Source organism: Corvus hawaiiensis, chromosome 5, assembly GCF_020740725.1.
Source record: "Corvus hawaiiensis isolate bCorHaw1 chromosome 5, bCorHaw1.pri.cur, whole genome shotgun sequence".
Lineage (NCBI taxonomy): Eukaryota > Metazoa > Chordata > Aves > Passeriformes > Corvidae > Corvus > Corvus hawaiiensis.
Window position 1 is genome coordinate 46,080,481 of NC_063217.1, and position 12,008 is coordinate 46,092,488.

Here is a 12,008-nt window from a genome sequence, read left to right on the forward strand (position 1 = left end):
TTGCTATTTTTAATTGCTATTTGAAGCCTACATTTGAAATCCTTGGTCCTGTAAAAGGATAAGGACTGGAGTCAAGGACTCAAATATCCTCACCCTAGCACCAGGACCTTGCAGAATGCTTTTGAACTCCGGTGCTCCCTGAGCACTCTGTAACTGTAGGAGACCATGCTACTGCCCCAGTAAAAGCCAGACTGCTCTTATCATATTAAGAAAAAGAAGCTTGACTTCTAACAGCTGCTACCTCTGGTTTTCTCTGTTTCTTTAACTGAACTACAGGCTGCAAGGAGCTAATTAATATATTCCATGTTAAACATGAAGTCACCATCTGTAGAAGTAAAGGACTGGAAATAGCTCTGGAGGAAAAGAAAGTGAGGTAAGGTGTTAGAGGCCTGAGTCCTTGCACAGAGGGAGTACCTCTGCCCCTCAGAGACATCACATGGACTATACTCTGCCTGCAGCTCTGTTGCTGAAATTTCCTTCGTGGGGTTATCCATGTTCTGGTCCCAGGGTATCTGATAAAATCAACTCCCCAACTATTGTCCCTCGCCTTTCCCCCAGGTCAACAGGTCTTGCAGAGAACATGCCAACATAGCAGCATGCCTACTGCTTCATATCATCCCAGTTTCTGCAAGTCTGGAAATAGTTTGTAGAAAACAATTAGTGAATAGATGCTACTTCTACATGGACTTTTTAGTTATGTTCAGATTTTAGTGTGGTCCAGCAGAGATGACAAAGGGAGTATCCCCATCTTGCAGTAGTACAGTATGCACGCTCTCTTTACTTCCTTATTGTTACTTCCTTATCTTTTATTTTGACAGGCCTAAGGTCTGATTCTCCTGTATGGTATGGAGCTCTCAGATTTGAAACTGAGACACAATGCCTTATTTATTTCTCATAGCAATATGTCACAGGGTTTCAGCATCCTGGTTTATGAACATAAGACGTTCATAAATCCACCCTTAAGTGACAAAGATTATCTTCTCCACTCGTTTCCCTGCTGAAGCAAAGGCAATTTCTTCTTCCTACTCGTATCTTAACACACCTGGTTTCTTCTGGAAGATTTTCTAGGATTCCTAAAATTTCCTAGTAATGGCTAAGCAATTGCCATTGTGGCCTCCATGCACCTGCATGCCAGTCAGATCAAATAACTTGCCGGGAGGGTCAGATTCCTAAAAGAAGTGAGCTGACTCCAAAGGACTTGGGTGCTGGAGTGAGCAGCTGGTCCTTCTCCAAATATTCTGGAGCACAGGTATCATCAAGCAGGCTGTCATCATATCCAGCACATGCCACATCAGTGTTGAAAACAGGCAAACAGCTGCTCGGTGGATAAGAGTGACCATATTCCATGCACACACTCTGCTTCAGTTCTTCACCAGCTGGCATTGGAGAGACCCTTCCATTTCACGGTGGTCGAGAGCCCTTACTGTGTCACAGGGTGCATTCATATGGCTGTAGCCAGATGCAAAAATGGCATGATATTCTGTGTTCCTCTGCTGCATTTTTCTCTGCAAGGATCGTGCAAATATACCCTTTTTGTACTTAAAGGGCTCTTATAAAATAGAGGGACAAAAACTTTTTATGAGGGAAGATAGTGATAGGACAAGGTAGAAGAATTTTAACCTAAAAAAAAGGAGATTTAGATTAGATGTTAGGAAGAAATTCTTCCCTGTGAGGGTAGTGAGACACTGGAACAGGTTGCTCAGAGAAGCTCTAAATACCCCATCCCTGGAAGTGTCTAAGGCCAGGCTGGATGGGGCTTTGAACAATCTGGCCTGTTGGTAGGTGTCCCTGCCTATGGCAGGGGAGTTGGAACAAGCTGATCTTTAATGTCCCTTCCAACCCAAGCTCTTCTATGGTTCTATGAGATGTTAATGAGAATGTTAGTGAACTTACCCTTTTTGTCTCGATGTCTTTTAGCAATAAGAAATTATTCTGAGCCTGTCCTTGTCACGTTGGCTGAATTCGTTCACAAAATTTTCATTTAGCATCTCACTCTCTGAGCGTTTTTCTCTCTTTCTTTTCCTGTCATGGACATGTGAACCATTCAACTAACAGGTCATTCAATTGCTATGGAGAAGTGACCTCCCTGGAGAAAGGTGAGTGGCCCTGACACTTTCTGTCCCAGAGCTGTGTTGGCTGAGCTATCCCCACAGCTGGCACAGATGGGTAGATCCTTCTGCATCAGAGCATGTGAAATTAGAAATTCATGTGAAACTCACCTGATAAAAAAGACAAGTGAGCCCATCAGATTAATAGGCCACTAAATAAGCAAAGCAAGTGGTATTTCTTACCCTTTTTCAGACAAATTTTCTCACTTCATTTCATTGTCCTTTTGCTACAAGCCTTCCTGGAGCTTTGGTTAATTTTGCTAATAATTTATCTTAAAACTCAACATTGTTGCATTTTTCCAGTTTCAGCAAATGTATTCTTAATTAAGGGCCATATATATGTCAATAAAGCTGTAAAGAAGGAGTGTTTTTAACAGTGAATTATGAAAAGGGCAAAGTATAATTTTTTCCTCTAAGGGAAAATGATTTTTTTTTTCTTTTGTTACTCATCGCCCTGAAAAAATTGACTGAGAGGGTAATATCCAATCCTGTCTTCTTCCTTTGCCATACCTCTTTTCCACACTTCCACAGTGCAGTTAAATTTGATAAATTGAAATAGGACTAGGAAGAACGCGCCCATCAGTAGCAGGAGGTGGGTGTAGGCAATTTAAAGTGGCCACTCTAGCACTATTTCTAAACAGCACATCATCTATATAATGCAGTATCCTTCATCATCTCTTACCTAGACAACTGCATATCAGGACCCTCACCTCATCTTTTCACATGTGTAAAACAAACCTTTAGCCTCAATAGCATATTCATCCTAGTATCTCTGCTGTTCACAGAGGATAATCCAGAGCAGAAGTCTAATACAGGATGTTTCAGTTGTCTGTTTGGAGGGGTCCTTCCTACTCCAGCATTTGTCCCAAAGATACATGCTGTCTGGGCAAAAGTTGACCTTTTTGATGAATCTTCATTCTGTGGACATTTAGTATGAAGAGTATTCTTAATTTCTATTATTTACCCTACAGCATTTTATCACTTTAATTAAATTATTGGAATTTAATTATTGCTACCTGAAAAGATGAGTATAGTTGCTCCTGTGTGAGGACAAGCTTCTTATCATAAATTACCAGTAACAACAACTCTCTTCACCTTTCTCTCTTCTCTAACTCTGTAGATAGTAGAATGGCAGTTATGGTTATTTAGGACCTAAGCTTGACAACCCTTAATCATGTGGATATTCATTGCTCCTATGGTCTACCTATTTCACTGTCTGTGCTAGTTTATTTTTTGTAGGATCAAGTGAGCAATTATAAAACAAGTAAAATCCACAGAAAAATGACAAGAGTCAATTTAGAGTACAGAGAAGCGCTTACATCCCACACCTCATGGCACATACCCCAAGAGATACTCAATCATGATCATTAAAAAGGACTAGTCCTTCTGCAGCCTGAAATGGGTTCTTTTTACTTCAGAAGCATTTCCTGCCATGCCTCACACTGACCTGTTTGCTCACCATTTTGCTGGCGAGTGTTGTGGGGATGGATCCTGCTGGCAGTCGCACAGGTGGGGACTGCACAGCCACCCGGGAGATTTGTTGAACTAGTTGGGCATACCAAGCATGTGGTTGGGCTCCTGCTGCTCCTCCTAGTGACTGCTATTTTAACTTTTTATCCGGGAGTCATGCCCTCTAGCCCAGGCACTTGTGTGCTCCTCCGTATCAGCAAGATGTTCTTCTCTTTTGGTTCCGCTTGACCTCTTTGGCGAGGGTGGAAAGCCCAGACACCTCTGTAGGATAGAGCCAGTAGCAGCTGCAGTGGGGGGGAGCCGACTTTCTGCCAAACCCCATCCAAGCCTGAGGCAGAGGAAGGGCTTTCCCCCAACCAGAGCTGAAGGAGAGAGACTACAGGGCACCACACACCAGCCTCAACCCTCGCCAGCACTACCCTTGTGCGGGTGGGGAAGGCAGGGACCTCTCCTGGGCATTCAGACAACTCCAGACAGGGATGCAATGGCTCCAGCCCCTGTTTCACAGGAAGAAGGGGCCTGGCTGGTGGCCCGCTTGCAGGGCTGCCAGCTCAATGTCCAGCTTTGTGCAAGATGAATTAAACAAGGTAGCACATCGGCGTGTAAACCAAGCAGAATTAGGAATGAGTCCCGGCCAGAAAAGTATGGTTTTGAACCTAAATCACAAACCAAACTTTCCCTAAGGGAATGTTTAGATTCAGGGCCATCTCTTAAAATAAATAATGAATAAATAAGGTCCTGTATAGATTTCTAACTATGTCACTTTATTAACACTATAGATTTTTCAAACACTGAGGGACTGTAAAAATTGCATATACATTTCATTAGTAGGGAATTTATGACTACAAGATTGCACTTAAAGTTTGCACTGGCGCTTTATGCACCCTTTTGACCCAGTCCCTTTACTATATTCTGCCCAATATTATTTTTCATAAGTCAGGAAACGTTTTCCATATGTTTTGTAGCATTATCCAAAGGGAGCTTGCAGCTGTACTGTTCCTACTTTATCATGTTCATACTGACTGAAGTGCAGACCCCTCCTAGTGACAGTACCCATCTGAAAGATCATAACAACGCATTTTTGGCACATTATTGTTCTACTTTTGTGTCAAGCCTCCCCCACGGAACAAAATTGTTTCACAGTTTTTATTAAAATTTACTATAAATGAACAGCTGAAAAAATAAACAGAAAAGTCTGTGTGTATCTTATTTACTGTCATCACAAAAAGAATATCTCTGCTGGAACATTATAACATAACCTAACAGCCAAAACTAACTTACAGAAATAAGCAGAGACATTAGAAATGTTAAAGGTCAGGAGAGTTCATTATTTTCAGTAAGCTTAAAAGGCAACAAAGGGGCTGGGGGAGAAGAGAAAAAAAAAAAAGGCAGGAGGAAAGTTATGAAGGTACATGGGAGCAGCAGAGCTGCAGGAGGGGAAAACTCAACCAGGAACCTATGTGGCACATGGCAAAAAAACAGATGAATGTACCAATATTTTAGCTATCGTGTCTTTCTACAACAAAGAAAAGTCTCTATGTTTGGCTTTCCTTTGGAAAAATAAATACATTGACCTGAAAAGCCCTAAATAAAACCCCATCTGTGAGTTATTTGAACGAATTGTAGGACCCCATTGCTGGTTTGCAATATCTGAGCTCTGATCTCACAAGTTATTCTGTAGGGGTGTGAGCTTGCTCCTGCAGGATGACTTTCAGAAACTTTGTTGGGACTTAAAATATAGTTATTTGGGGAAAATTTTTACTCGTGTGCCATGGTCCAAGTAAAGATGTGTAAGAAGCTGCACCTTAGCTGATGGCTTCTGTGCCTCCCTATGCTCATGCTTTCACCAGATCTGAATTTGATCTCTTCGATGTGCTTCAGTGGAAAGAGGTTTCTAATCATAACTGGAAGCAGACATATCCAAAGAATCAGTTTTAGTAAATCCCACTGAACTCTATCATGGCAGAGAGACAGTATAAATGCTCCCCATGAGTCCACTAATGAAATGCCTGGCAAAGCCAAAAAGGGCAAAGAAAAAAATAGAAATCGCAGCTGCAATATCAGCTTGAATAATAGAGCTAGGAACCAGAGAGTAATAAAAGATGAGCAAGAGGTCAGAAATAACACAATATGAAGGCAAAAGGAAGGAGAAGAATGCTTTCCAAAAAGTGAGGCAAAGAAGAAAAAATAGTGCTCTGTATCACATGAAATGCTCGCATAAAATGATTTAAAAGAGGGAAACTAAAAAGTACTGTGAAGGCAAAAGTTAATTAATTTCATGAACTGTAATATTTAACACTTCACAGCTTCATGCTGGGATTATTCCCAGTAGAATCAGTACTAGGGGCCACATCCTCAATGCCAAGTCCCTAAAATGAGCGTGAAGAGAAACCTAACTTCTTTGTGATACCAAGTACTATTTTGAAGGATCCACTAACTCTTTTCTCTCTTTTTTTTTCTTTTTTTTTTTAACCTTCTCCTGTTTGGGAATTTTGGTGCACAACTTCTGATTTAATTGAGCCTTAATCTCTTTGCTGAGAAATGATTTAGGGGCTTTTTATTCATCACTGAATGTGAAGGCAAAGGAGCAAGCACATGTGTTCCCACTCCCAGGCTGATGAGAATGGGAAGGAGCCAAGGGGTACCCAACAGAGGGCCCTTGGAAGTAAAAGTGGTGTCTTTCAGGGGATAGCTTGAGTTATCTAGATCTTAGTCCTTTCTGACTTTTGTGCTTCTAAGCATTAATTCGGGCGTCAGCTGCTGAGGTTTAGTATTTGCATAAAGATTTGTGATTTGTAGTATATTCCTGTAAAAGTATGTTCCAGACAAAGTAAAATGAAAGCTTTTATTTAATAATTTGTAGCTACAGTGGTAATTATTTATGTTAAGTAAGAATAGTGTCTATTTCTTCTTCAAAAACACAAACAGTATTTCTGGTGAAGGGAATAACATTGTTAAAAAAAAGCATTAGCTACTGGATTGTGTTTAATTATATGTGATGAGCTCATCAATTCCTCACATTCAGTCTGCAATTATAGTTCAATTTTCAGTGTTTAGAAGGAAAAAAGCACCAAATTTTTACAGTGTTAATTTAACCTTACAATGAGAAATTATAAGGAAATTATTACTGAAGCATTCACTTTTTTCATGGGAGTACACTGATGATGGCCATTACAGAGAAGAATGAAAGAAAGCACTTTTAAAGGTAGAAACCTTCCAGCCTTGAGGCTTAAAATTAAAAGAAAGACAAAACATTTTAAAATATGAATATTCAAATATATTTAATATTTCTAATATTATCTGAATGTGATTGCTGTTCAAACACATTGTTTTGTCTTAACATAAGTTATAGATTTTAACCCAAATTTAAAATTTCACCCACAGATAACTGCAGCATAAGCAGAATACATAGGCACATCTCAGCTGGAAAATCCTCCACATGTCACAGTTCTCGAATCAAAATGTTCAAAGTACAGCCAGGGTGCTGCCTAAACACATAGATGCATTTACATACAAGCACATGCCATGGTCGTGGCCAGGGAGGACATTGTGGTGCCCACACTGTCCTGCTTCATGGGCAGCCCAGGAGTGAGGTCTGCTGCTCTTTGCTGCTCCATGGGCCCTCAAAATGTTGGGCATCTTCTGCTGACACATTGGTTTACGTTTCCCTGTTTAAACACAAGTGATTTCACAATTTCTCTTTTGGCAGAATTGGCTGTACAGCCCTGCTGGCAGGCTGCCTGCTACCTGCCTGTACCTCTGTGCAAATTAAAAACATATAGTCATGACATATTGGCTGATGATATTATCTCCTTAGCCTTGGGGAAACTGCTGGAGAAGGAAAATGGCTTAAACCAGAAATGTCTTACTGAGTTAGCTATTTTTGGAAACAGTGGGGCAGGAGTGCTCCTGGTGTAGGTAAATGCCATATCATTCCAACACAGAGATGAAGAAAAGAACTATGAAATGACTGTTTCAGGTAACAGTAGCTGACAGGAGTTTCACACTGTATTACCCATCCTTTCCACAGGAAATGTAATATTCTTTTTCCCCTTGTTGCCCGTGTATTTTATTTTAATCCTAGACAGCCAAAAACATACATTTAGGGAATTATTTTGAGGAAGACAAGATTTGCCCTTTAGGTATTTTTGTGTAGTCTTTGTTATTTAATTGGTGCAAATTGCAATGCCTTTGCACTGGATATCTAAGGTAAATGTTTGATACATAGATTATAAAGTCTATGAAGTTTAATTTTTCTCATCTAGCATGCTTTGCAGCTGAACATTTGTGATTGGTCTTTTCTCTTTTCCCGTTTTGTTTTTTTTTTTTTTTTTAATAGTGAGAACTGATCTGGAAAAGCTCCTTTTTCTTTTATGTGACGTAACTGCAAAACTCATAGGTGCAAAGCCAGGCAACCACACATGCTGGTGTCTGTTCTGCCTTACATTATTATAGTTATCCTCTGCTTTCCTCTCTCAGCATAAATGTTTGCACATATAAAAAATGCTAACATACCTATAAAATACTGATACACTGTATGCAATTTTAAATGCTATCAAATTTGAAATCTCAATAAAGTGCTTTAAAATCAAATCATCATGCCTTTCAGGAAGCTTTGCCGAACCGGGTCCTGGTATTTTTTCTTCCCTCCTAATAATAACCACACGGCTTTCAGTGGTCCTCCCTGCCGCCCAGGAGTGCTGGCTGCTCGGCACAGCATGACCATGTGACCCACCCCACCGTGACCATGCTATAGGAATTGTGATAACCTGGAAGTTAGCAGAGAGCTGATTTGCCAGAATAGGTCATTACAGGCCCCTACCTATTTTTAAAGAGCCAAGCAGACAGCCCTTAAAAAAATATTATCGTCAGAAATCTTGTTGGATATTAAGCATGCCATGGAAATGCAATAAACATGGAAAGGCAACATTGCCCAGAAAATCTTGAGCCAAAAAGGGAAGGGAAAAAAAGTAGTTTGCTTAGTGGTTATGAATCAATGCATGGTGTATGAATAAAAATGTAAGAGACCTTTATTAGATAAGAGAAATCTGACATGGTTTTAAGGCTTAGACTCTAAACAATAGTCTGAAAGCAAATAGAATTTCTGATCCAAGAAAAGTATTTTTCATTGCTTTGAGGTGAATAATTTTTAAATTAAGGACTGAAAACCTATGCTGTTCTTAGATAAATAAATATCTGATACATGCCAATTATCAAAAACTATTTGGATATTTTATTGTGTTTGCAAAACTAGTGAGTGCAATGAATGCTGTGAAAACTGTGATTTTTATTCAGTTGATGCAGACTGGTTTTAACAGGTATTAAAGAGCAGTTTCTGTGTAGTATAAAGATATTTAAAAGTAATCAGAACAATAAGGAAAGGTGTAATCAAGGGAATATACTATAACTGAGTCACATCTGAAAACTTCAGACCGTAGCTTAAAAACTTACCTGAATGTCCCAGGTTGCATGACCTATATGTTTATGAAACCAAGTAGAGAAGACAAAAATAATTTTTTTTTTTCTTCACAATTTCATGTATTTATTTTAAGGGGAAAAGCTGGAATACCATAGACCTCATGGCCTCATTACACAGCCTGGAGGTCCATGACTCAGTGCCAGGGCCAACACATAAAAATGATTATTTGATAGATGAGAACCAGCCTGAAGAAAAGATTACCTTTTACATATGTAAGGAAATTGATCAACCTCTGATGCTCTCTGTCAGCTGATGGTGTGTCTCTGCCAGTGAAGAGTAAATCCAGCACAAGAAGAGAGGGAAAAGAGGATGAAGATAGCTGGAGAGCAGAACATCTTTGCTTTTTCACTAAAAGTGTTGTCTCAACCATGGGATCATCAGAATCAGTTTTTTGGTGTTCTGGTTTAACCAGACCTTGAAAACACCTTCCTTCTTCGTCTGAATCATATACAGTGTAATTTCTTAAGGTTTTCGAGACTTTTTCTTGCCTGTTGACAAAACAAAACAAAAAAAATGGAGCTGCATCTTTCATAAGTGTTGTTTTCCCCTTTCAATTATAAGACAGAACCTAGGGAGGATCAGGACAGAAATAATTATTCCTAGTGAAACGAACACAGGATTAACTAATATTATTTTTTCTTAGGTTTTCTTTCACAGGCAGGAGGCATGTCTGTTCTACTCTGAAAAGGCTCCCTGCCATGATCCTGATGGTGGTCTAAACGCAGCACCATATCTGAAACCAAGCAATGTGCAAGGACACGGACTCCATTGTGTCAATTAACTCCTAAATCTTCATAGAGCTCAAGACTGTCTGCTTAGGTAAGTTCAGTAGCTGACACTGATAAAAGGGAAAGTGATCTTTAGCTCTTGATACTGTTTAAAGGAATCTGCTTTGCTATTTATTGGGTTTGTAAAATGGAGTACATGCACATGTGGTTTTGGCTTCACAAAAGAGGACATGTGCTCTTATAAAAAATTATGCTGCTGGAGACATCAGCAAATCCCTTATTTACTTTTTATCGCTGGAGGATGATTTGGGGAACTTAGGAGGTTTATGCCCACAGGTCAGGTTTCATGTACATGGAGCTGTAGAGCTTGCAGAAAATTTCTGCTCAGCCAACAAATTAATTATTCCCACCATAAGGTGGAATAAGCCAGCAATAACCTACTATTGCCTTTGTTTTGGCTTTGCTTTCTCAGTCACTGGGCAGGGAGATGAAAGACAAATGGCCTCCATTGGCTTGTGCTGGCTGAAAGAAGGCTGGGAGGAATAATTGGGAATAAGCAGGTCTGGCAAGGAAATTTTTAGGTTCTTTAGACTATAGTTCCCATCTTCCAGCACTGAGCCAACAGTCAATCGCTGTTCTTTCCCTAACTTTAATGACTGGAACCTATAGGATAAATCTGGATATATTATTGTACGCACCAGTATTGCAGTAGAAGGTTATCAGTGTAGGCACTGAGACAAGTTCAGGGGGAAGAGCACAAACTGTGACTTTTAAAGCTGCATATATGTCTTCTAAGCCCATTGGAAAATGCCAGTATTTCACTGGGACTCTTCAAGGGATTTTCACAGGTAGCCTAAGATCATGGATGAAGCTAGGAATTAATTTACAGCATAAGTCTGTAAATTGATAAACCAGGAGAGGAACATTGTTATGTCATCCTTTTGCCACAGATGCAAATATACCTGTGTATAATGTGCTGGATTTCCACATAGAATAATTTTCTGTATCATTGTTGGGATAAATCTTGCTCAATAGGAGTTAAAGGAACTGTTTTCTATTTTTATAATTAAAGGATAAGCGTGTTTGGAAGTGTACTTCCACATCATGCAAAGAAAAGAAAACATTCCACAAAATGGACTGTATCTCAGAGAATTTCCCCTGGTTAATTCAATTCCTGCAAAAGAGATGATTATTTGCTATCCACCTATATTAGGAGCTATATATATATATAGCTCCTAATATATATATATATATAGCTATATATATATATTATATATATATATAGCTATATATATATATTATATATATATATATAGCTATATATATATATTATATATATATAATATATAATATATATATATAGCTCCTAATATATATATATATATTCAGAAGGATGAAATAGTTACCACACAGTGTTGTAGATTAAGATGGTTTTACTGGGTATTACACATTATAAAATAGCTGGGCCTTTTAACAAGCTGGTGATCCTTTAAGGGCGTAAAACCTTTTATCAAAACTGTTAAAGAAAAATATACAATAAGAAGACCATTGGGATTATCTTCTGAGTGCTTAACATGAATAACTAGACTTAAAAATTGTTTATAGCTATAATGTCTGAAACTCTGGTGAAAGGCCTGATGGCACTAATTGATTTTGTGGGGGTTTTTTTGCCACTGAGTGATCTTTATTTGTAATTGATGGTGCAATCGTTTGGTAGTTCTTCTGCAACTGGCACTACTACTGTGTGTCTTTTATTACTCAAGTCTTCAAAAATGTGCTTTATTAAAGGCAATTTTTATTTTTAACTACTTTTACAGTTGTGGGGTTTTTTTCAACTAAACTATAATGCTGTAGAAACCTCGGATAACAAGCAAAAAGGAAAAAAGGGAAAACCACAGCAGCAAGCCCTTCAACAGTTCTCAGGAAAAAAAAAATTCTTCATTTGCACACCACAGTCTGTACATCCCTGGGGTTTTTTCAAGTGTGTATGTTAAGAAATATACCCATACAGAAAAAATACATCAAGGAATTGCTAAATAGTTACAGGATAACACATTGGCTTAATCCCATGCTGTTTATACAATAACTACATTGGGAGGTACCTTTGCATAAAAGACATTAAATTAGGCCCATGATCTGACCCAAATCCACAGACATAATTACTAGTTTATGACACTGAATATCTGTGCTAATCTGCTACCTGCCATAAGTTGCTGCTGCTAC

At 38.9% G+C, this 12,008-nt stretch overlaps 1 long non-coding RNA gene across 1 annotated transcript in view; it reads left to right on the forward strand.

The window, feature by feature from the left end:
• Positions 1-12,008, forward strand: part of LOC125325634 — a 208,643-nt gene that overhangs the window by 138,902 nt on the left and 57,733 nt on the right. The window contains exon 9 of the long non-coding RNA XR_007203450.1: positions 9,701-9,876. This is a non-coding gene — a long non-coding RNA (uncharacterized LOC125325634). The remainder of the gene's footprint in view (positions 1-9,700; positions 9,877-12,008) is intronic.